This window comes from Carassius gibelio, chromosome A8 (genome assembly GCF_023724105.1).
Source record: "Carassius gibelio isolate Cgi1373 ecotype wild population from Czech Republic chromosome A8, carGib1.2-hapl.c, whole genome shotgun sequence".
Classification (NCBI taxonomy): domain Eukaryota; kingdom Metazoa; phylum Chordata; class Actinopteri; order Cypriniformes; family Cyprinidae; genus Carassius; species Carassius gibelio.
This window is the reverse complement of record NC_068378.1, coordinates 21,836,602-21,864,118: the sequence shown is the minus strand read 5'-3', so window position 1 is coordinate 21,864,118 and position 27,517 is coordinate 21,836,602. Positions and strand designations below refer to the sequence as shown.

At 36.8% G+C, this 27,517-nt stretch overlaps 1 pseudogene; it reads left to right on the top strand.

Annotated features, from left to right (window-relative positions):
* Positions 1 to 432: 432 nt before the first annotated feature.
* Positions 433 to 27,517, top strand: part of LOC128018877 (double C2-like domain-containing protein beta) — a 41,056-nt pseudogene continuing 13,971 nt past the window's right edge.

The following is a 27,517-nucleotide window of genomic DNA, read 5'->3' as shown; positions in this document are numbered from 1 at the left end:
CGTTTGTTTCACACACACAAAAAAGAAAATCATACAGAACAACATCAGAGTGAGTAAATAAATCTTATAAACATGAACTATTCCTTTAAATATATATCTATACAGAAAGTGACTTCAAAAATATTCACATGTGACAACTAGCCCCGGTGTTCTGTACATACTATAACTTCTCTGCAGTTCTTTCTTCCTCTCATCTTTTTACGAACTCACTATGGCTATTCAGTTTCTCGTATGTCCTCCGTTTCTCTCTCTCTCTCTGTTCCTTTTCAGTGTTCTCTCCCTCATTGTTAAATCTCAGCAGTACACGGTGAGAGTGACAGACAGACCAGTGAGCGCGGTGCGCAGAGAATTTCAAGAAAACGTCACAACTGAGTCAGAGCGAGAAACGAGTTAAGAGAGAGAGAGAGAGGGACAGAGAACGAGGCAGGATATATTGATACTAAACGACGGTGGTTTCTCTTCAGTGTGTGTGAGAGAGACCATGAGTGAGGACAAGATGGAGTGCATGAACAGATGAAGACTATCATTGGGTGGGTGAGTGTGTGTATATATCTGTCCGAGTGCCTATTTTGTTTTGTCCACTTGATAATGTAGGTTTATGTTTCAGCTTGACCACCTGTTAGTGTGAGCGTGTCTGTTTCCAGACTCATGCATGTTGCCTGCAGGTGTATTTCTTCATGAGTGAACACATTTCAAGTCGGGTTTAATGATTGTGTAGCCTACTAATAGCTGTTTATTTGCGCTTCTGATCAAGTCTGCATGTGCTGTGTCTCTGTGCTTTGCCAACATGTGTATGTTAATTATCCCGACAGCCTTTGTGTGCGTGATAGTGTTTTTGCATAACAGTAGCCTCTTTGTGTGTATGAATGAAAGTGTTGAAATAACGGTCTTGCCACACATCTGCAAATGTTATTGTTGGTTGTGATGTTATTGTAAGATGCTTTTTTGTGCAACATTTTATTTTTAGTCAAATTATGTAAGAGGCGAACTAAAACCAGGCAACATGTTGCGTGTTTGATTTTTAGACTTTTAGGTAACATTAATTTTTGTGGCATTTCTAACGATCACAAAATATTTTCATGCATATTCTATTTTTGGCTTGTTAGACAGTCTAGTTCACGAGACAAGAATCTTACGAACTACAGGGAAAGATGTGAAAAACAGGTTGAAAGAGAATGTGTGAGACAGAGATAGAACGCACAGAAGAGGATGCGTATGAAACAGACACTATATCCCTGTCCTTAGGGAGGTAGTGTAATCAAAGCCACATTACTGGTAATGAAAGATATTATCTGCAGAAAGTCTGTCACACATCTTTATCTGTCTGGATCAGAGGCTGTGGGGAATTCTTCTGTTTCACTTGTCACATCAAACTTTTGTTTTAGTTTTGCTCCGGACAAAAACTGGCACCACCAAATGGGTTGCAATTGTGTAAGATAAGAGATTTTTAATTAAAGGCATACTTCAAATGATTTACTCCCACTCATGTATTTCGATTTTTTTTTTTTACGGGCTATCAAAGAAGACATCTAGCAGACAGTCCAAGCTGCTTTTTTCCACAGTGAAAGTATAATGAAATTGACAATTTAGGGGTAATTTAAATGTAAGGGTTTTTTTTTTTTTTTAGGGAGGTCACTTAATTATTATTATTTTTATTATTATTACTTTATTTTAAGGGAAGAGGGAATATATATATATATATATATATATATATATATATATATATTATTATTATTATTATTATTTTGAAAACAAGAAAAAAAATAAACATGAAAAATGTAAGCTTATAATAAACCTAAAAATTAATTAAAAAACAAAATTATCTGAAAATAAGAAAAGAATTATGAAAAACTAGACCAAACAAACAAAAACACATTAATATGATGATTTTTGATTGCAGTTAATGGGATGAGAAGGAAGCAAAGGATGGTAACATGGGTCAATGTTATCTTGTTTTTATTTCAATACATTTCATTTCATTTCATTATTTAATAATAAAGCACATTTAAAAACAACTCAAGGTAGACCACAACATGCACAGTATTTTTTTCTTAAATTAAAAAAAATATGTTACAGTTATGTTGTTTTAAAAAGTCCTTTCTTTCTCTCCACAGTTCTTTCCAGTGGTCCTGATGAGCGTTTCCAAACCACCTCCGCCCCATTCCCATTTCCCTCCCAGTAACCCTTCCTCCCATCTCCCCCTGCCTCCATCCTCCTCTCCCTCCCCCTCTCCCTCCACCCCTCCCTTTGCTGCGGGTCCCCCCAGCCCCGCTGTGCTTCCTCCTCCCTCCCCAGTCAAGATCTCCATGCAGGAGCACTTTGCCATCAATGTGTGCCCTGGCCCCATCCTCCCCATCCCACAGATCTCCGACTTTTTCCCTCGTTTCCACGACTACCCCATCACCCCCCCCTCCACCCCGGGAGAAAAAGGTTCTAAAGGACAGAGACAAGGACGGAGACGGGAATGGAGAGAAAGAACATAAGAGGGAGAGAGAGCATGAAGAGAACGGAGAGTTTGTCGACTCGGATGACGATGACAGTGAGTTTGTCTCGCAGCTAGTGACTATTGTTTCGTGTTTGGTTCCCTTTGGGTAGCTTACACATGTGTTTATGCTCTGCTCTTCCTTTTAAGTAATTGTTCTGCTGATGTGTTTTTCACAAATTCACTCACATCCCTCTGGTACAACCTGGGGTTAAGTGCTTTTCTCAAGGACGCAATGGTGATAGAACTAAAATAAGTCCTTGGGGGCTTTGAACCTACAACCTTGTCATTACAAGCCCAATTCTTTAACCATATCAGCCTAATTTTCCCATACTGTAAAAACATGCTTCTCTATTGCATAACTCCTCACATATTTCCTGTTCTGGATTCCCTTTGTTTGATTGACTGATTTAATTCACCACTAAGCAGCCAATGAGGCATGAGTGCTTCCCATTGGCCTGGACATGAGTCTCATACTGTTCGGTATTGATTGCTTTGTGTGGTGTTTGCTGGATTGGTGCGAATGCGTGTGATAACTGAGGTACGCGATCAGAGTGTTAAATACTTCATTAGACTCTGTAATGATGCATAAACACTACAAGCCCTCTGTATGTGCACAGCCCTGATCAGGTCGTTGCAGGCAAGACTGATTCCCCGGCTAAGTCATTTGGGTTGTTATTGGCTGCTATTTTTACTAATGTGCATGCGAGTCATTAAGTTATTACATTATTTCTTTCAGCCTACCTGGGAACTCTGGAGTTCAGCCTGCTATTTGACCAAGAAAATAATTGCTTGCACTGCACCATCCACAAGGCCAAGGTAGGTTTACACTCACACAAACACTAGTGGGTGTTTCTACAACTATAGACATTTTCGAGCATGTGCAGTTTTAGAAAATAAATACTTTTAAAGCATGCTTTCCACACTATCACTCCTCTACTGATAATGTCCAATAGTTGACATAATTTTTTTTTCCTAAACTAACGAATATCTCCACCTAATCTAAAATGATGCATTGTTAAATAATAATCTGTGATGAAATATTTGAAAAATAAAACAGACTGCCTTGCTAGATTAGCTAGAGTTTTATGTATCACAAATAAAATAAAGTTATATTTTTACTCTTTTTGCATGATTTGACAGAGTTACAGCTAGTTTTGAAATGACACAAAATTATATTAAATTTTTCTTCACAATGCTAAATTTGCTTTTGGGAGAAAAAAAAGGAATTGTAGAATGTAATAATGAATGTGTTTATTGTGGGTTTTCATAATTTGAGATTAAGTGTCTTGGTCTGGGGACAAAAGTAGAAAAGCTGTACGTAAAAGGAAAAATATAAACGTTTCTAAGACCGTTTCAATGTGACTTTCATATTACAACCCCCCCCCCCCCCAATATTTACAAATTGCACAAAACTTTTGTTGAACTTGAATATGCTATAAGTATTTAATGTCATTATTTTTTTATTTCATTTACTATAAATACATGGGTCTTTTTAATACTGATGACTCATCCTGAACTCACTTTACAAAATATTGTCCAAAAAAATGAATTTCCTCTTTGAATTTCTCTACCCAACACCCCTAAAACGAACCAGCAAAAGCAAAAAGCATCATGTATTTAAACAGATAATTTACCTAACATAAAATTTGCTTGCAATCTTAAGCAAGCAAACAACAAACAAAAATGTTTTTCTAAGTTAAACAGTCTTGACTGTAATGTAACCCATGTCAGCGTTCGAGGATTCGCCTCTGGTCCATAAAGAGAACCATGTGCCCTAAAGTGTGTGTATCACTGTAAAGATATGATCCATCAACCTCTCACCCCAAACATGTGTGTGCATCTTATGAGACATAATGTCTGTGATGATTTTGTGTGTTTGTTTGTGCCCACAGGGGTTGAAGGCCATGGACTCCAATGGACTGGCAGATCCATATGTGAAACTCCACCTCCTGCCTGGAGCAAGCAAGGTCACTGCAACCTTCTCACATGCACACAGCATGATTCATCTCTTGCTGCACCATCAGCACAAGTTGCGATTCCCCGACACGCACGCACACACACGTCAACACGTGCGTTGCACAAAACACACAGGCGCGACATGAGCATGCATCACTGGCAGTGCCACCCTTGAGCACTGAAGCTGTTCGTGTGGAGAACATGTGGTGGAAATGGGTGGATTCAGTGAGTGCTTCAGCACTGAATTATTCTCTCTTTCATTTCCTTTCATTTTCATCGCCTGAGACGAGTGCACGGCACTCTAATCTGTTCAAAGCAGGACAGGCTGAGACAGGAACAGCCAGAAGCGTCATGTCATCTCTCCAGCGGTTTTTACTGTTTTCTGTCCTCCCGCACTCTCTTCCAAATCTCTGCTGCTATCTCTCTGTCTATCGCCACATGACCCAATTTGACCTTGGAATACCAACACAACGTTGAGTGCAGGATGGGAGGGAGGGATGGAAAAAAGAGAGAGACAGATGAGGGGGGGACAGCAGCAGGTGGTTGTCATGGAAACAGCACTGATTGTTACACGACTCACGTCAACACAGGAGCGTATATGTACGAGAGGGAAAGAGAGAACGAGAAGCATCACGTCTTGTGCACGCCAGCCTGGTAAATATCGACCGCCAGGGTTATACAGACACCTCCGGGCTTTTAAAAGGTTTACGAGCCGGAGATGGCCACCTATAGACGAACGTGGGCGTGCAGGTATTCAAAGAACCCATTTATAACACTCTCTCTCCTTTTGTCCTTTTACACACTTAATGGTTTCATATGCATTCATATGCAATTATTAAGGGAATAGTTAAGCGTAAAATATATATGTATTTTTTTTTCTTTTACTCGACCTTATATGACATCCCTTCTTTTTTTGTGAAAAATAAAAAGAGCTTTTTGTTTGTATAGTGGAAGTGAATGGTGGGCTATTTTTATGATTTTTAAAAGGGTTTGACCTAGTGCTGTTAACTAAAACTAGAACTTTTTCAGTAATTCAGGGTTAGGGTTACATAGTTCTTAGGTGTCAGTTACATAGTTGTCAAGTCATTAGTTCGAATTTATGATACTTAATAGGGCTTGTCCCAGCGTTGTGAACCTAAAACTAAAGCACTAAAGCGTACTCTGTATTTAAAAAAAATAAATAAAATAAAATATATGAAAACTTTTACTTAAATCTATTTACTTCAGTTATTTCTTAAGACTTTTTAAGGTAAAGTACTAAAATGACTATAAAACTGAAATAAAAATGCATTAAAGCGATTTAGAAATGTTAAAAACAATTTAACAAACTAAAATGAAAACTGAAAATATAAAAATAAAAGCTTCAAAATTTTCCAAATATTAGAAATGTTGCTTAGACAAAATACAACGAAAGTGAATAGTGACCATAACCACTGTGCAAGATTTTCAGTAGTCACATATTACATTTTAATAGGTTCCTCACTTATAGCGTCATATTGCTTCAGAATAATTGAAGTTTAGCACACAAATCATATGGGCTACTTTTATAATTTTAAAGAGACCTTGACCCAGTGTTGATAACTAAAGCTAAAATGTTTTCAGTAATTAAAAAAAGAAAAAAAAAAAACAGGAATTAAAAAAATTATATTAAACAAAATATTTGAAATGTTGCATTGACAACTAACTGAAATGTTTCACATGCTAAAATGTGTGAAACTAAAACTAAAATACAATTTAAGCTTTATAAAATTAAATTATAATATATATAAAAATGACAATAGCACATTACAAAATGGCTAAAAGCTAAACAAATATGAAAACTGAAAATATAAAAAAAAAAACCTAATTCAAATATATTAATAAATGCTAAAATAGCTAGTCGCTTTTTAATTATACGGATACTGGCAACCTGAACACTTATCAGAACATATTGTTTTATGTTTCTAAGATAAAATAAAGTCGCACAGCTTTGTGACGACATGGTGATGAGTCATTTTTTGCTTGAACTATCCCTTCCTCTTGTGCAGAAACTCCATCAGCATCCCATAAAAAGTGCAGGAAGCATAAGGAAAAAAGCGAGAGGGAGGGAGAGACTGAAGGACTGGAGAGTGGCCCCTTCTTAGTCGAGTCATCATCACACAGCATGGAGAATGAGATATCTGAGTCACACACACATTCTTCTGAGCGGCTGCTCTGGGGATCTCACTGCCCTGGGCCAGATGGAGGGACGAAAAGGAGAGGGAGAGAAAAGGGGAAAGAGAGAAGTGGAAGATGAGAATAAAATATTTAGAAGAAAATGCAATAGCACCGATTTGGCAGGAGGAGAGAGACAGGTGAAACCATATGCTGTTGCAGGCAAAGATGCAATATGAGTGAGGAGCTTGGAGAAAAATAGCTGAAAAGCTAGTAGGGGTAATTGTAATTGTTTTGATGAATGCTTGAAGTGGAAACTCAGATTTATATGAGTGTACAACCAATAATATATTGTTAAGGTTAACACCGTCTTTACTGTCTAATTTCACTTAACATCACTGAAGTTTAAAGTCAACATGAAAATAAAGTTTACTTTCTTAATAATACCATGGCACTTTGACATGTAATGTTTGGTACTTTCTTATTCAATCTTATGTTAATTACAGTATAGTAAAGAAAAATAGTACAGTCTTACCGTCTGATGCCATCACTGTACCGTAAAATGTGTGCCTGTCAATTAAATCAGTTGTGGTTTAAATGGTGCATTTCAAGTCCTAGCGGCTATTTGCTCAGTTGGTGCTGTTTTAATGAATTAACACATTTATTTTTTTTGCCAATGTCTGTTGGAATAAGTGTGTTTATTCATTTGCTGAGCATCCGTAGGGGACGAGGGAGAGGATAGCCAGGCTTGGCTGGTTCTAGAGGTGCTCCGATCACGATCGGCCGATCGTTATGCGTATCTCGTCAGTAAAGCCGGTTTTCTAATCAGCGGTTAATTCCATCAGGTGCGTGATTTCACATAGAGTAGCTGTTAATACACAGAGCCGTTGTTAATAGAGAAGATGCGCAAATCACGTTAATTTTCAGCGTTTATTGGCCCATCTTCTCAGTTAACAACGGCTCTGTGTAGTAACAGCTGCTCTATGTGAAATCACACACCTGATGGAATTAACCGCTGATTAGAAAACCGGCTTTACTGACGAAATGCGCATTAACGATCGGCCGATCGTGATCGGAGCACCCCTAGCTGGTTCCAGCTTTGAATGCAGCAGTGCAGAGAGTAGAACAGAGCAAGAGAGAGAAATGAAATGAAATATGCAGAGAAGCAACATGTTCTTCAGGCAATGAATGACGTGGACTCGCTCTGTCTGGAGAGCGAGCACGAGAGAGGCTGCGGTTTGGGAGGTTGTGTTTGGGTCTTTACAGCTGAAGCGTTTCTTTGATTTAACACTAATTTGCTAAACGAGCTGTTGCAGGGTAATTGCCCAGTTTGGGGAGTTGAGAGTGTGAGAGTATGGGGTGGGAGCAGTATTTTAGGGAAGAAACAGACGGGGTGATGGTAAGCTGTAGTGTTGTTGGGTGGTCAGATTTGGCCTACATTGAGAGGAGCAAACGTCCCCACAAGCAGCGGCACCATTTTTTCAGGGGATACTAGTGTTGGTACTGGCTCACTCTGTACCCTAGACAGGGTGTGACATGACTACAGGGTGAAAAAGCACTTATCTACATGCTTTGTACAGTTTTGGGCACCATGAAAGGGGAACCAGGTTCAAGTCCCAACCTAACATGATGTTGTTGTTTTGTCAGGAAAAGAGCAATTTTTACATTTTATTCTACAGGGGAAATATGGGGGTGCATGAAAGATGACAGAATTTTTGACTGTTGAACTGGCAAAATTTAGATGGAACACCTTTTTTTACTTACAGTAACAATACAAATGAATTAATAGCATACATTTTTGGAAGTTTCTTTTAAAATTGTCTTCATGGTTATGATGCTTTTACCCACAAGGATAGTAAAACATAAAATCACCTGCTTTGTAGAGAAAACTAAAGTCCATATATTAGTAACATATGCATACACAAGTAAATCATGTTAATATATTGAAAATGCTTATATCAGTCTGTCTTATTCGTTTGTCCATCTATCTTTCTGCCATTCTGTCTATCGCTCTAAATGTCAGTGTATATCGCTCAAACTATTGTTATATCTCTCTGTCAAAAGAGAATATGCTTATTTTAAGGTTTGGGTTAATCTTATAATTAATTTAGTTAAATATAAAATTAGTTTAAATATAAAAACAATAGAAATGTATTTTTGCTCATAATATGCTCATTCCGAAAGCTAGGTAAACAAGTGTATGTATGTGAGTATTAGGGGGAACAGATTTTAGGGTACGAAACAGAAGGGGTAATGGTGATTGTGTTTGTGACAGAGGGGAGGTGAGCTGGGGAAAGCCTCCCGTCCTCTCTCTCTGTCTCTCTCTCTCTCTCTCTCTCTCTCCTCTTCAAATGAGGTGAGCAGATGTCTGCCTTTCACCTGAGGGAGAAGAGATAAATGATGTTTCCTCTCCGGTCCTCAATGACTGACTCTCCTCTTCATCTCTCCAACTGTCATCTCTACCCAGATGCATCATGCTCATTCAAGTGTCCCCTCAAATTTTTGGTCCAAGTAGATTTGAAATCCTATTTCTTAAAATGATTGCAGGTAAAATAGGTTCTGAAACACTGGCACTTTCACTTATCTAAATTTGGAGAGTCCAGCTGAGTCTTACACGTACATAACAAACTATGTAGCTAAAAAGTTTCTCTCTCTCTCTCTCTGCATCTTACTGTATCTCACCTTGGCTACAAAATGAGCCAGGACTGCAAAAAGTACATGACACCACTGTCTCAAACTATTTATGTACTTTGTTAGGTGCAGCTGGATACTTATATCTCTGCTTCTATAATTTCATCCCAAGTTTTTTTGTGTCCTTTTCATAATTAAATATAATATCAGATTTAATTTATTTACTTTTGGTTAAACATGTGGTACAAAATTAAATTATTACTACAGCTGTAAATATTTTTTCACCCAGCATTTTTTAAATATTTGTTCCTTAACTTATATTTCATATTTTGATTATATTACGTTTTTTAATATTTATGTTTCTATATTTATATGTGATGTATTTTTTATTTATTATGTGTACATTTGAGCCATTCTCATGATGTGATAAGATCGCTCTGCCAAAAAAAGTCATCATTAAACAGAAAAATGTGGTGCAGTATCGATATTGATGTTTAATGTGCAGTTGTGTGCAAATCCATATTTATACATATTTCAGTGATGCTCATTCAAGATAAAACTACAACATTAAAATTCTAGTGCAACCTGGGATTAAGTTCTTTGTTCAAGGGCACATTGGTGATGACCAGCCTTCCAGTTGCTGGCCTTAAATGTCCAGGTTGTAGGATCTGCCACTAGAGGGCGCACTACCAAAACAATAACAATCACGTGGTTTGATGATGCTAAGAAGGAGCGTGGAATGATGGGATTTGTTGTCTTCTACTCAACCGCTGACGGCCGGTAACAAAGGGTAACTAACGTCATTGACAGGTGAATGCAACTGCCCCGTGTCACTGTTTAGAATGGGAATTTTCTCATGATTAACAAGTAGTTGAAAACATTAGAGATATTGTTAGTAATCAGCTGGACAAAATATAGAACACTAGCCTAGTGGTTTTTGCATATTTTACTGCAAATATCTTACAAATTGTACCTTTAAGCAACAACAACATCTGAGCAGCATCTGATTCTAACAGATTCTTTAAATTGAGAAGCTATTTACAGTGATGGTAATATCTGCACAGATGGAGCTTGGGGGGTGTTAATTGTCCCCCCAATTGCTCTTAGGTGGTGAAATGTGAAAATGTTTATTTTGGAGATGATTGAGCTTCTGGTTTAGTGGTGAGTTTAGAGCTCAGTTTCTTCATTTAGGATGTACTGGGGTGGTGTGGTGTTGTGGTTAAGTCTCAGGCTGGTAACCGCAGGGTAGCTTGACCATCACCATCATGTCCTTGAGCGAGGCACTTAACCCCATGTTGCTCCAGGGGGACTGTCCCAGTAATAAGCTTATGGTGCTTCTATGATGACATTGCGTGAAAGTCGTGGAAACATTACACTAGGTTTATGGTGATAAATTAAAACAAGCTCAAACAGTCAATTCATTAGCTACCCCACAATAAATCTTTTTTCAATTGTTACATCCAAGAGTAATAAAAATGATGTCCATTACAGCTCAGTCTGGGATAGATTTTGCCTGAAAAAGGCAAAAATTATTGCTGTATGTGCTCAGATGAAAATGATCTTTAGAAAGCGTTTTCAGCATTTTCAGAGTGATGAATGGATAGGAGAGGTTGTGTGGAAGCCCTTATATGGAGGTGATTTGTGCGTCTCTTATGCTAATGACTAACTGAAGCGCACGCTACCTCATTTACAATAATCTGGGTTCATCAACATTAGACTGATGGTAAGAATAAATTTGTGTGTGTGCACAGCTGTTGCAAAGCCAGCAGAATTTTTTGCGGGAGCACCTTTGTTTTGACCTAGTGTGTGTATAAATTAACTCCGTTATCAGTCTCAATATACTCTCCCTCTCTTTTTCAGGCAAATAAATTGCGCACCAAGACTTTAAAGAACACGCTGAATCCAGTGTGGAACGAAACCCTCATCTATCACGGCATCACGGCTGCTGACATGACCACCAAAACCCTCAGGTACTGTACCACCCGTTTCCCATTATCCTCTCCAGCTTCAAGTATTTTTGGCTCTACTTGCACTTCCAATTCACCTTTGAACATATGGCTCTCTGTAAAACCCTGTGAGTGTCTCCGTCCGACGTATTAATGACAATGAGAACGCGTGAGTCATTTGTGTGTGTGCATGTGTGAATTTTTATTACTTTAAGGTCAAGTCAACTCTCCAGAAGCAGATTGGCACTCGGAGCACATTGTGTGTGGGCATGTGTGTATGAGTGTGTGTCTTCGACAGTGTGTAGTGGATGTTTCTGTGGTGCAATAACACACAATAACCTTAAGGTAACACCCACAATGTGGTCTAACCTTCTGTGTAGAGGTACGCTTCAATTTAAGCAATAAAACTCAGAGGACAGGGCGAGATGGGGCAATTTCTCTAGAAATGTAATAGAAACCCTTGTGATCCACAGCTGGGAAACAAACCTAGCAGAAGCTCTCGTGGGATGAGAGAGAAGGAAAGATGAAGAAAGAGCGAAGCTGCTTGCTTTACTTATTGCACTTTAAGGATGAGACCATAAAAAAATTTAGTTTCATGCTGAAAGAGTTTTTAACTAAACCCCGGTTTACCTCAGTGCTTCAATCCAGAGATTTTTGCCTCTGCAGTATTCAAAGTTATTGTAGAAATTGTGAAATTGTTTAACACAGAAACATCTTTTGTAGATTAAGAAAAACAATTAGCTGCATACATCCTGCCAAAAGTGTTTCTTGTGGTGAACATGGATTCTCGCCACTTTGGAATCCCAAAGGATGAGTTTGATTCGATGATTCTCTCCGCTCTGTTACGCTCTGTGACCATCATCCAGAAGAGCAGGTTGTTGGAGCCCAGGGCGTAGATGGAGTATGTCACCACAGGCAGTGTCAGCACCTTGTCACAGTGACTATATCTGGGCTGTGACAACTGGCCAATCTCAAACCCAACTACAGTAGTTCAGTGAAGGGTGAGGCGAGAGGAAATCATAATTTATGTATAAAATCCCAAACATTGTAATGGAAGAATGGGAGATCTGATCCAAAGCTAGTAGTTTGGCGTTTACTATATTTCCTCACGTATGGCCTTCTGTCTTTTTTATCATTAGCTTGTCTTTTGTCATGTGAATGTCCCTCATGAGAACAATGACTGCTGGTGACAGGCTATTGGCAGGAAACATTTTCTGAAGAATGACTGTGTTATCAATAGTGCTATTGTGCCATTATAGAAAAGTATCCTATGCTATTACCAGAGTTGTCATCATAATAGGTTTCACTGAAGCATACAGTATGTTTGTTCATTGTTCATTAGTAGGCAGTGTGTTTTCTTTTATGAGTCTAGCAGACAAATTTGTTTTGCCACATTTTAAAACCACCCTGACTCTGTGCCCTAACCAGATGTGACACTTTACAGCGTCATGTTTTCTGCACTCACAAGAGTGAAAATGCATGATGCAATGATTACAGCCAATCAGGAGTTTGATGTTTAATATACAGTTGTGTCAGCTTTTCAACATTTGACAGTTCTGGATGGAGGAAGTAAATTTATCATAGTGAACTGATTCATGGTCAGTCTATCCATCATTCTATCATTCTAGCTATCATTCTGTCTATTCATTGTTTTAGTTTAGAGCTTTATTTATTCCCTTGGGGCAATTATTTCAGACTTTTGTAGTGCTTCACATATACAACACATACATACACAAATACTCAAAATACACCAAATATATATGAAAAAATATATATATAATTATCATATTTATCATTCTATCCATCCATCCATTGTTCTATCGGACAATCCATTCATCCATTGTTCTACTGGTCAGTATTTCCATCATTCTAGCCAACCATCCATCCACCCATCCATCCATCATTCTATCGGTCCATCAGTCCATCCATTCTTTCACCATTCTGTCGGTCAGTCTATGCATCACTCTAACTATCCATCCATCAATCCATAGTTCTGTTGATCAATCCTTCCACCATCATTCTATCATTAAATCCATCTATCCATCCATCCACCATTCTGTTGGTCAATCTATCCATCATTCTAGCCACCCATCGTTCTGTTGGTCAATCAATCAATTCAACCTTCCATCGTTATGACTTTCAATTTATCCATCATTCTGCCGGTCAATCCATCAATCCATCCACCATTCTGTTAGTAAATCTATCCATAATTCTTGCTATCCATTCATCCATCGTTCTGTCGGCTGGTCAGTCAGTCCATCTATCCATCCATCATTCTGTTGGTCACTCCATCTATTGCTCAATCTATCCATCCATCCATCCATTGTTCTTCCGGTCAGTAAATCCAACATTCTAGCCACCCATCCATCATTCTATCGGTCCATCAGTCCAGCCATCCTTTCATCATTCTGTCAGTCAGTCTATCCATCATTATAACTATCCATCTATCCATCCATCCATAGTTCTGTTGATCAATCTTTCCACCATCGTTCTATCAGTCAATCAATCCATCCATCCACCATTCTGTTGGACAATCAATCAATACATCCATCAATCGTTCTTTCGTTCAATCCGTCCATCCATCATTCTATCAGTCAGTCAATTCATCCATCCTCATTCTACCCATCCATCCATCCATCCTTTGGTAAGTCTATAATTCTTGCTATACATCCATCCATCCATCCATCCATCCATCCATCGTTCTGTTGGCTGGTCAATCAGTCCATCCATCCATCCATCATTGGTCAATCTATCCACCATTCTATCATTCTAGCCATCCATCAACCCATCTATCCATCAATCTGTCCATCAATCCATCCATCCATCGTTGCAGCATCGTGTGGGGCAGTTTTAGATCTGGTAAATGAAGTTAAGTGTACTGCACTCTTATTGGTAGCTGAAATCATTAATCAAATTAGCAAATGAACCACTTAATAAATGTGTGAAAAAAATTCAGAATGACGAGGAGTCAAGTTCTGCAAAAACCTGTTGAGCTTTTTTTGTGATATCCTGTGGGCACAGGTTCTGCGTAGGTCTACCCATGACTCATCTGACTGTCAAGTTCGATACTGAATTAACACTGAATAGTACCTGTCTTTCGTATGTCCTGCATGCTGGTGACTTCTGTATGCATGCAAACTCTCGGCATAATCACTGTGACTGACATTAACAAGGAAAAGCTCAACCCCACAAGTAATAAATAGCAGCTTCAGGAAGAACTACAGGTTACAGGAAGTGGAGAGCACCTGTTATCCACCTCCTGTGTGTGCATATGTTTATGTGAGCATGTGTACACACCTGGCTGGAAGGAATGACTAATCAAGCCCTAGAAGGAAGCAAGAAGCCAACAAGATCATGATGTCAGTGTCATCTGCTTACGTGCAGCCTCTTGCACTCTCGCTCTTTTGACACCCACATTAACACTTCAGTTCTTCCTCTCCTACATTTGGGTATTTGTCTTTTTTTGTTTTGTTTTTTCGTTCTATCTCTGTCGCTGACGTAAAAACCATCTGTCTTCTCTTACATTGTGCGCTTTGCTTAAATTCCTCTTTTCTCATTCTGGTTGTTTTTCTTTCCTTCCCTTTATCTCCTTCTTTCTCAGTGTCAATACTAGAGGTTGACCGATAATGGGTTTTGCAGGTTTCAATAACTAAGGTGGAGAAGAAGCAAATTAACCCATAGTATTTAAAATTAATATACTGTATTGATATAAAAAATGTATATGGCATATGTATATATTTATAACAGCATATTTAAATCTTTATTCATTTATAATATATAAATATATATAAAAAATATTATTTAAAAAAAACGGACTTAAAAAAAAAACTATAGCTTGTAACATGTAACTTTAACTTTATGCAATTTAGTTGAAGTCAGTCAGCAGTTAAACCAGTCAGCAATTATGCTGATTTAGGTCTATCATTATATTTCATAATGCCGTCCTTAGAGGATTAAGGACACAAAACACTTTGATAGAGGTTTGTTTCAAGTCAGACATGAATTAAATTTATGATGCGTTTCAGTGAGTCATGTTAATTCAGTAAGCATTCCTGCAGATTCAGTCAATGATTAAAAAATAATAATAATTACTACGCAGTTGTGAAGTCTTTTGACTCATTAAATTGGGCTTTTTCCATCCATCCAACCATTAATTAAACACATAATTTTTAATTCAGTGCTCAGCTTTAATGAATCAAATAGACTTGTGAATTATTTCTTCATGGACCAGACTTTAGTGGCTGCTCTGTTTATTTGTTTTTACATGTGCATCCTAGAAGACAAGGTAGATTGTAAGACATCAATTCACATACGGTATCATTTGTTTTGTCAAAATTAATACTGTGACACTTTTTATGTATACAGTAATCTAGTCTTTCAGATTGGCTTTTTAATTTCCGAAGTTATTTTGTCACCGATATTTATAAATAATTTTAGTTATATAACTGTGAAAAAAACTAACATAAGTGTTCATTTTTCCCAGAATCTGATGAATAAATGAATCAAAGACTTATGAATTATTTGTTCTTTTGAATGATTCAAAAAATTGCTCTGTAGTTGTGGAGAATTTTGACTCATTAGTTGATTAATTCATTAAAAGTGGCTCATAAGTGTAAATTCAGTAGTCAATTGAAATGAATCAAAGAGACTCATTAAACTATTCATTCAAGAATCAGGATACACTCGCTGCACTGTTTTTATTTTTACATGTGCATCCAAAAAGACATTACAAAAGATGTTTTTTATTGTTGTTGAGGTTTTTGTTGTAATCATGTCTTAAATCATTATGAAATGTTCAGATTCAACTTAGATACAGTGTATATATATATATACACATACACACACACACACATACATACATACTCGAGCCTCAGCTTCTTTTGACGTGTTCATTCTATGGCTGTGTGTGACACACCTTACACGTTCTGTCTTGGGAGTTGAGCTGAAGAGTTTTGAGTGCCATCTTTCTCTCTGTCTCTTGCAGGCTGTGTGTGTGTGATATGGATCGTTTAGGACGGAATGAGTTCATAGGTGAAATCAGGGTGGCCCTCAAGAAACTGAAGGAGGGAGAGAGCAAGAAATACTACATGGGCCTTGAGAGAATTGCACAGGTGTGTGTGTGCATGCGTGCATGTGTGTGCTCTTGTTTTTGTGACATATCAAGACACTACTCTGTATAATGACATGAGTATGACACAGGTATTACAAGGAGAGGGTGACTTATGACGACATAACCCATGTCCCCATTTTTCAAAACTCTTATAAATCAAACAGAATTAATTTTTTGGAGAAAGTAAAAATGCACAGTTTCCTGTGAGGGTTAGGGTTAGGTGTAGGGTTGGTGTAGAGCCATAGAATATACAGTTTGTACAGTATAAAAACAATTACACCTATGGGATGAACCCACTTTTCACAAAAACAAGTGTGTGTGAGTCATTGTGACCATTGCGAGGTTATGTCTGTTGAAATTTGTACGATGCATAATTTAGTGTTTGGGCATTTGCTGTATTATTAATAACCTTTCTATGTTCTTACAGACTCGGGATGGTAACAGCCAGGCAGTGGATCATGGGGCTCTTGTTGCAGAAGAGGAGGTAAAGATCCAATACTTTCCATCCCATATTTGAGACCTCAGGAAACTCCCTATTTACTCCCGAACATAGAACTCTCACATTCAGGTTACAATGAGGACAAAGCCCCCAGGATAAAAGGACCTGATTTTTATTCTCTCAAAACACTAATTAGAAAGAAAAGCACTTTCTTGATCCCTTGTTTTTCACTTTGGACTGATAAACTGTCCAAAAAATAAATAAGTGTTACGTTTATAATTTTGTTCAGTGTACATTTAAAATAAGTTTTAAATATTTTTCAAAGACACTAATGAGAATCTCTAAAATGATCATGAATATTTGCCTGTACTATTATTGTATATAGTGTTCTGTAAGTAAAAGTCATTTTCATGACATTCTGAATTAAATGAACCAAAAAACATCCTTTGCTCATGGAGTTTTAAGTATATACACTCACACTACCTTTCATAAGTCTGTATGCTCACCAAGGCTGCATTTATATGATCAAAAATACAGTATAAACAGCAATATTGTGAAATATTACGATTTACAATAATGATGATTTTTCAGCAGCCATTTTATCTTTCAGAAATTCAGATGCTCAAAAATCATTTCTTATTATTATCAAAACGGAAAATAGTTGTGTTGCTTAATATTTTTGTGAAAAAAGGGGGGAAAACATTTATTTGAAATAGAATGTTATACATTATGTCACTTTTGATAAATAAAATATCTAAAAACTGTCTGATCCCAAACTTTCTTAGTATATTTTGATACAACACTAGTTATGCCTGTACTAATATTGTCACTGCTATATATATAATATATAAAAAAATGTAATGCAAATTTTATAACCCCCTCTGTATACAATAAGAATCGATATTTTTCAGTCATGTTTATTTTGGACTAGATGAACAATCACATTGTTCTTAAGGGGATGTTTAAGGCCCATTCACACCAAGAACGATAACTATAAAGATAACAATATTAGCGTCCACACCAGCGAACGATATTGTCTGTGTATTCTAAGCGGACGCGTGTCTGCTTCTTTAAATTCTGGAGCTCATTATAGCAGGATTGATTCTGATTGGTTGGCAATGTTTTTATCATTCATCAGAAAAAAAAATCGTTCTGAAAATGATTCCAACGGTATCGTTTCTCTGTGCCTTTAACGTTATAGTTGTGGTGTGGACTCCGCTATTCTTTAATATTGAGAACAGTTTTTAAGAACTATATCTTTATCGTTATCGTGCTTGATGTGAACGGGCCTTTAGCCCCATTGTGCTGTACTGACATATACTGGTTAATGTACTATTGTTGGTCTGAATATTGATCTTGTCTGTCTGTCTTTCTCTGTTTCTCTAGCGTGGTCGTATCCTGGTCTCTCTGATGTACATCACAGAGAAGAGTTCTCTGATTGTGGGAATTATTCGCTGTGCTCACCTTGCCGCCATGGATTCGAATGGCTACTCGGACCCCTTTGTCAAAATGTGAGTCTTCTTTCACTTTTTTTTTCCCAGAGTGGACAGTGCCAAAGTGACAGGAACTGATAAAAGAGGCGGATGGGGTCACATTAATGCCTATTCATGTCAAGTCTGAGTTTTTGGCATTGCACAAGCATAAAAAGCCAGGCAATCAGAATAACCAGCTTTATTTGCAATATGCATCAGATAGTCATCGAACAGAGTATTTTTTAACCCACTGGCTTTGTGTGATGATTTGAGCCTACAACCAAACACACGAGTGGAGCTAATGTTGTAATCAGTACCTCAACGAGTGTTAAAGTAAATTAGCAGAGAAGTACAATCCCCAGGGCTCCTGTAGTGAGTCAATGGTGGGCATGATTATCATTTTCACAGCTTTTATTTAATTTTCACATTTATTACAATCAAAAAAGCAAGTTTTAACAAGCATAATTTTGTTTCGTCCTCCCTCGAATCATTGCATAGCACAGCGTCAGGCGAACATAAGTAAATGTAACTGCTTTATGACTCAATTCATTGGCATCGCCCTCCTAGTTAGCATCATGGATTTCATTTCAGGGTGATTTATTTCTCTCTGTACATCCGGTTGATTATAATTTATCCCCCCGTGGGTTCTTGTGCAGAATAATTTAAAGTCCACCCACACAATAAGACATGAGGAGATTTTATTTAGAGCCATAGGGAATTAATGGGGCATAGAGATGCATAGAGTCAAGAGGCAAGTCAGAAAAAAACTGAACAAAAATCTCAAACTCTCAGCTTTGGCTTCCTGCCCTCCGTTTCCTATCACATGCTCTTTTATCATTTCCTATACCTCTTCTTCCTCAACTCTATCCATTCCTCGTGCTCTCTCTCCTCTCAAGTTTGATAAGCATGCATAAATCTTGGACCACTCTCTTCCTGTCAATGTGGTCCTGTTCATTCTTATTGGGAATGAATTTTGATGTGTTGTGTGATGGAGAGGAGTTTTTTCCGCTATCTGCTCTGAGGAGATAGGATTTCCTTGTTTATCGTGCCAGTTACAGGCACTGATGGGCTCACTGGAGCAGTGGAAATCTATTGTTGGACTGGCTTTTATACAGCGGGATAGACTGCTGGGAGTGTGCTTGTGCATGTGTGTGTGACAGCTGCTTTAGACTTGTCAATATAGTTAAAGATAAGGGGGAAATTTTGACTGCATCTCTCATGACTCGTATAAAAGCATGGCAGAGGATTGTTTGGATGCTGGGATTGTTTGTTTATTGTGACCGCTGGAGATGTTATTTGGCTTTTTTGTCCGCTGAGGTTGATTCAGTCATGGCTGGATTTAGCTGGAATCTACTGAAGCAGAAAACTCATTTTAGTAGATTGGATTTTCTGCATCAGTCACTCTTGTCTTTTTAACAGTAAGAAAGGCTTTAATTGGAATTAATTATTGGATTCCAAAAAAAAAAAAAAAATAATAATAATGTGAAATAACTGGAACACATCAATAATGTAAAAAAAAAAAAAAAAAAAAAACCAAGTGTTTGTTACATTTAAATTTAAATTATCTATACACATTTTTGAAACAGGGCTAAACAGTTCTTTGTATTTCTATTTTATTTTTATGCATTTCTGTTTAAATTAGTTTAAATGTGACTAATTTTTGAAAAACTAATTACAATGAATTACCATTAAAAAAATTGTTTTAATTAAAAGTAAAATCCTCTGTCAGTCAGCTAGTAACTCTCTCTCTCTCTGTAGTAACATTGGCCATGTTTGTTGAGTTTTTGGAGGGCTTAGTCTGTAATAGAGGAAACATGAAACTGGACACAAGTAGGGATTAACTGTGGAGGGAAACTGGGGGCCAATCAATACAGTAGTCGTTCCATAGGGGGGGAGAGAAACTAAATCTCTGGATTTAGATAGGGGCAGCTAGTGACATTCACATGTTTTATTGTTTAGTTTTTTTCTGTTGAGATGTTTTTCTCAGGCAAGTGTCTGACCGAAGAAGCTTATGCAGGGAAGTTTACCAACAACTCTCTATCTCTTCTCTCCTGTATGTGAATCTAATCACCATATCCAAGTTGCTAGAAAGAAATCCATTTAATCAATGTGCTAAGGCAAGGCTGCAGGCATTTTCTGAGATATTCAGGAAAGGAATCTACACATCAGCTGTGTTCGAAACATCTCAAATTGAATTACCCAAGCAAATAATTTCTAGACATTTCCATTCAATCAGTGATTAGTTGATTATTTTCAACAGAAATCATGTGTGTGCATAGGCAAATACTAGGGCTGTACAATGTTTTGTTTAAGCTTATATATCGCGTGCACGAATCCACGATAGTCGCATCGCAGGATGTGCGATGTAGGCTGTCGTAGTTGATCCATTATTCATTAACTGTACAGGCCAGCTGCTCCCTGGCCCTTGACGAATGTGATTCGCGGATTAATTGCACATCTTAACCATCATAGAGTGAAAGTTTATCATTTGCATGTGTTTTTAAGTCCTGTCAGTTTAACAGGGCAGAGAGAGAGAGAGAGAGAGCGCATGAGAGAGAGAAGGAGCGAGAGAGAGGGCCAAGAGAGCACGAGAGAGAGAGACAGAGGGAGAGAGAGAGCGAGCGAGCCCCGGCCGCACACTCACCGTCTTCGCTGTCTTGCTCTCTCTCCCTCGTGCATAATAATCAATTGACACGATGGTGTCGATGTTTAAATCATTTAAAATGAGAATGTAAATGTGCTCACCCCATTTTTGTTTGTAAGAAAAAATTTGCTTAGATTTCATATCGCAATACATATCACAGAAAAATGAAATAATCGCAATGTCATTTTTTCCCAATATCGTGCAGTCCTAGCAAATACTTTTACAAATTTCAAAATTCAGGTTACCTGATAATTGTTATACTTTTAAATAGGTTTATTTTCTTGGGCTGCAAAGATAAAAAGAGTGACTTTATGACTTAAACATTGATGAAACACATTTGAAAACCATTTTTTACGTATTCATTAAGTAAACAGGATATTCAATGAGATGAAACAGCTTTACCTTTTAGTATTAGTTAACTAAAACTCAAACTGAAAATTAAAACCATTAAAAACTGCTATTTGAAGTAAACGTTAAATGAATAAAATATAAACAAATTCTTATTTTAAGTAGTTTGCAAGGCATCTTTTGTAATTTTCATTTAGTTTAACTTGATGTACTAAAATAACTTAAACTAAAGCTTAAAAAAAATACTAAAGATGACAAAAACAGAACAAAATTAGTAAAACTTTAACTAAAATAAAAATGGAAAATGAAAAAAAAAAACTATAATAGTAAATAGCACTGTTTAGGACTTGATTAGATCATGATCTCTTCATGACAGTTTTTTGGAAATGATTAGTTTGGTGAAAGTAGCCAAAATGGAAGGTTGTTTTCAGAAGCATTTAAAGATGTTTTTTTCTTTTGAAAAACATGCATCAATAAATAATTAGGGATTTTTCAGAAATATTGTATTAGAATATTTGTGCTCATAAAAAAAAACTAATATTCAAATATTTGTTTATTTAAATGACGTTATCGGGAAAGACGTTCTTTGCTAATAATCACATTTTTGTCACCATTTCTGAACAAGCTTATGATTAGGCATCATACACAACAATATTCTACAGTGTTCACAGAACATTATATGCAACAATGTCAGCAAGGCTGAAACAAATATATATAAAAGAAAAGCATTCAAACTCAAGCAAAGCAAATTAAAACAATAAAGCAGACCATGCCAATTAAAGTACAGAACATACATTACACTCGAGTTGGCCTCTGTTTATATTGTCTCACCTCATGGTAATGTTGAGAAAAAACAATAAAAGGCAGACAATGACATTCTGTGATCAAATACAATTAACTTGTTAACTATCTGTGCTACCCAGTGCATTTAGTTATAACTGGCTTTTAATTTGCTTGCTTAGGATTCATCATGGATTCCATGCATTTACGGCCAGCAAAGCTACAGGTAGTAAAATTTAAATTGTGTTTTTACTTTCCGAATAATAATTTCAGATTGAATATTCTATGATTTGTGCACACCCTTATAGACAGTAAGAACTGGGATGTATATTAAGACAAGTAAATCAGGTCAGTTCAGTTCCAGAAGCCAATCAGTTGTTTTGATACTGCACAAAAACACAAATGCAGTAATCCAGCTGAAGCTAGCATTCACAAATGTCTGACTTTTAGCAAATCAGTTTGGGTGAACATCACATAATTAATATTCATGACTTAAGTATGCCTGGGACAGTTGCTCTGAGCCGCTGACAGAAAGTACCCTTCCTGAGGAGCGAAGACATGAAAAACAGCAGAGAAGAAAAGTCGCGTTTGACAGAATTATGCATTTTTTTTATATTCATATCATATGTCACAACAATGCTGTTTCTGGAAAGTTTAGTTTATGCTTTCAAGTACTTTCTCACATGAGTGTATCTGTGACAACTAGGCATTTAAAACGAATGACATTTCTAATGTGTATTTATAGAGGCTGATGAGATTTAGATATGCCCCCACTTTTCAGATTGTGTGTGTAATGTGTATGTAATGATTATGAATAAGACCCGTGGAGTCCAGCTCTATTTTCATCTGGCCCTTGGCATCACCACATAATTAGGACAGACGAGGGAATGCAGATATTATTGCCCATGCTCTAATTAATGTCATTACACAGGACACAATTTCAATAGTTCCGCTTTCATCTGAACTTGTTGCAATGACAAGACATTTAGTCTCGCATTCACATGTTTATTCAGACGCTTGGCATAGTGCACAGACGTCTTAAATGTGCATTTTTCACTAATTGCAAAAACTATTAAGTTAAAATGTAATTAGTGACTAATTCACCGATACGTGGATGCAGCTGCACTTTAAAGCTGAAGTGTTTATTTTCTTGATGCTAAAATACTTTCCCCTTTTTCAGTGCAGAGTCAACTATAGTGTTTGAATTCCAGGAAACATGTCAACACTGCAACTCTATGGTGCTTTCAGAGCATTAGTCTGTCTGTTTCAGTGATTTGAGCTTCCCAATAAAGCATCTTTGGCTCAAACAGTGGTGTGAGTTAGAGACAGGACTGTCATATTGACTCTTTAATGGAAGATGTTCAAAGGTTTGGTCAGTAAGAATTAATTTACATTTATTTTATTTTTAAGAAATGGATAAATTTTATTCAGCAAGGATGCACTAAACTGATCGTAACTGACAGTAAAGTTTTATATTGTTATGAAAATTATTTTCAAATAAATGCTGTTCTTTTGAACCGGAAGAAATATCAAGCAGCACAACTGTTTTTTTAACATTAATAATAATAAGAAATGTTTCCTGAGCAGCAAATCAGCATATCAGAATGATTTTTAAAGGATCTTGTGACACTGAAGTCTGGAGTATTAATGCTGAAAATTCAACTTGCCATTGCAGGAATAAATTACACTTTAAAATATATAAAAATATATAATATATATAAAACTGTTAGGCACACATACACATTTTCATTTGATGGCACAGAAATTACATTCACATTTGGCAGATGCAAAACGGTTTGCGTTGCATTCATGGTGTACTTACTGTATAAGTTCAAGCATTCACCTTGGAATTAAACCCACGACTTTCAGCTTTGCTACTGTTTTAGGGAAAGGAATGATAATTACACACTAATTTTATGCTGCTTGCACTAATTACAAATGGCACACTTCAGCTTTAATACATGTAAATATTATGTAAAAAGTTTTTTTTTTTGTCTTGTTTTACTATGCCTGTTATGAAGTGAACTTTCTGCAAGAAATAACAAAGGTCTGTAAGATTAGGGCTAAATAATAGACTGGGGGTTAACATACTGAAGAATGTCATTCTTATTCATCTGAATTTGCCCTCGCTACACAATGATTTCCAAGACTCAAGAATGTCTCATTGCATGCATAAACATTTTGACCATGCCACATTTCTTCTTTCATTCAGGACTGACAGTTGTCACTGTAGACAGGCTAGTCCAAGACGACAGTTATTCTTTTAATTACCCAGATGACGAGAGTTGTCTCCTTAGGGTTAGATCTGAATTCGGCCCCATGGTATCAAGAATGAAATTTCCTGCAGCTCTTCTTGAGAAGGACATTATGTGCCTCATTCTTAATGAAGTAGCATCTAATATTAGCATGCTAAGCATCACTGTGTTTCACCATTTAAATCAAGTTTATCTGCCCTGTAACTCTTCCAAAGTCTGATAATACTTCCCCATCCATTTTTGTCAAAAAATATTAATAGGATCACATTAAAAAGCCATTAGAAATTTAAAATAATCCTGTCAGTGACATAAAGCTTGTCACACAAAAATAAAACATCATTAATATTCTGACTAAATGTCATTATTTGAAAGTTATTGATTAATTTCTGATTAATGTCCACACATGTACCAGCAATTCAGTCAATTATTATCTAAAGATTGGCTGATTTTACATTGAATTGTCACTCAAGCATCTATTATTATTTTCATATAGCGAGTTATTAGTTCAGTGGTTATCATCCAGTGGAAAATAATTTTTTGCACCGAACACATGCTGTGCTGTTAAATGATAATCTGTCAGTATTATCCAGTTGACATTCAATGGAAACCAACAGCATGATTGCAAGTGTGATATTGCCTTCATACACCTGTTCAATAAATAAGCTGATAAGAAAGTAATTTAAGGCACAATAGTTACAGAACCGTTGTGTGTTCAGCACAGTTGTTTTTGCTCTGATACGTCTTGGGAATAACAAGTTGTCTCAGAGACTGATTTGTTCATTTTGTTTAGACTGTGCATACGCAACATCTCAAAAAGACGCTGTAGGACTTCAACTATTTTCTGTTTCCCTTGATTTATCTTTGGCTGCATGTTTTTCAAATTCAGAATTTCAGTTTGTCTATTGAATGAATGAATCAGTCTTAATTTGAATGAATCAGTGTTTTTGAATGATTCAGTTGATTGAATCACTGAAACAGCATACTTAGTAAAATAGTAACTAGTACACAGTTCTGAATTCAGCAAATTACTCATTCATAAAGTTTGGTTATATTAGACCAACTGATTTTATCTATCTATCTATCTATCTATCTATCTATGACCTTTAAAATTGAGATTTATACATAATCTGAAAGCTGAATAAATCATGTTTGGTTTATTAGGATTGAACAATATTTGGCCAAGATCCAACTACTTGAAAATCTGAGGATTTGAGGTAGCAAAAAAATCTAAAAACTGAGAAAATTGCCTTTAAAGTTGTTCAAATGAATTCTTAGCAATGAATATTACTAATCAAATATTACTTTTTTTTTAAAATATGCCCTAGCTACTAAAGACCGGTTTTGTGGTCCAGGGTCACACACACACAGAGAGATGTTGGTAAATGTGGTTTATGGGGACTCTCCATGGGAGTAATGGGTTTTATTCTGTACAAACTGTATTTTCTATTGCCCTACCCCAACCCTTCACCTAAACCTAACCCTCACAGGAAACTTTGTGCATTTTTGGATTTTCAAAATAACTAATTCTGTATGATTTATAAGCATTTTGAATTACGGGGACACTAAAAATGTCCTCATAAACCACCTCCTCATTGTAATACCTGTGTCATACCTATGTCATTATACAAATTTGTGTCCTCGTTAACCACATGAACAAGCTCTCACACACACACACAATTATATATATGTAGATCATAGCAGCTGATACTCATCAAATGTTGGTAAAAAGCAGCAAAGCAACATTCAGATATATGGTCTAGTTATATGTGCTTTAATCATTTTAAGAGCTATAACTCTATTTATGTGTCTGAACTGCAGGTAGTTGTTTTGTTTAATTCTTGTACTTAATCAGCCTTAAGCAGATGTCATGTGAATATATACACTGGCATGATTCATTTATAGTGAATTTAGTGTTGTTCAACCTCTGTGTTATTAAAACATATTTAACTGTGTGCTGTGTAACTGCTTCGGGCACGGAAGCAGGTTTCACAACTCGTCATGGATCCATGTAGATGGTATTATGTCTCTTGCATCATATCCCCATGCGTTTTTTCACATCACATGTCTCTCTCCAACTCTCTCCTCTGTAACATGTTGTGTAGGGTGAGATATCTCATGAATAATAAATGATGAGTCCTGATTGGTAATCCACTGATGACTCCGTGAGCCACAGACCTTGTGGATGCATCATCTGTCCTCCAACACCATCTCAATCTATTCATTCTATCCATCCTCAGATAGAGATTATCATCTCAGTCTGTAATAGATTGAACGAATCACCCAGCACAACACCCCATCCCACCACCACCTCACTATACAGTACAAGGTCTCTCTCACCGTTCTCTCTCTAGAATTTGTCATGCCCTAAAATGTGCTCTGTATTTTTTCTGCCTTGATTTTGTCATGGATGTTTTGTGAGGTTGAGACAAACCGGGTTAATGATTTGCTTTGATGTTTCAGAAGTTGTCACATTTTCACTGCAGAGGAATGATTAATTTCTGGCTATTTCTCTTTATCAGTATTTTGCAGCCTAACATGGGGAAAAAGTCCAAATACAAAACCTCAGTGAAGAAGAAGACATTAAACCCAGAGTTTAACGAGGTCAGCTATTTCCATTAAAGGTGTGGTCACATGAAACGGCACAATTAAGAGTAAGGTTCTTGCAATTAATTAAAATTTAAAAATGCCGATTTCTTGGTTTACATCTGCTTGAACTAAAATCTCTTTTACACAGTTTTTTTTTTTCAGTGGTTGAGAACTGTAACCAGTCACAGACAAATGCAATGGCAAACCAATGGCATTTAAATGAGGCTATAGGCTTTATAAGGGAGTTTAAAGCAGTCTTGAATATCTTTTTTTAATCTAAAGTAATATTTGCAATAAAATATCAGGGATAAATACATAATTCGGATATTGCCACAGTCAAGCAACCCTTTAGACTTTCTGCTCTGTTCAAATCCATTCATATTCATGTAAATGTGTGTGAGCAGAAAGCAAACATGAATCAGGACGTTTCATTCTTTGCTGCAAACTAAATTCAAGTTTGATGAACTTTGAATTTGTGCAGTCACAGATTGATCTATAACTTTGCATGCTCAAAGCTGAGTGTGACCACACCTTCACTCAGTGTAAATATAAATGTTGTTTTTGTCCCTATATCTAAACTCATGTATGTCCTCTACAACCCAGGAGTTTACCTATGAAGTCCCGCATGATCAGCTGGCCAAGAAAACCCTGGAGATCTCAGTCTGGGACTACGACCTGGGCATGAGCAATGACTTCATAGGTGAGTTTTACGAACAAGTCTATGGTGCAAAG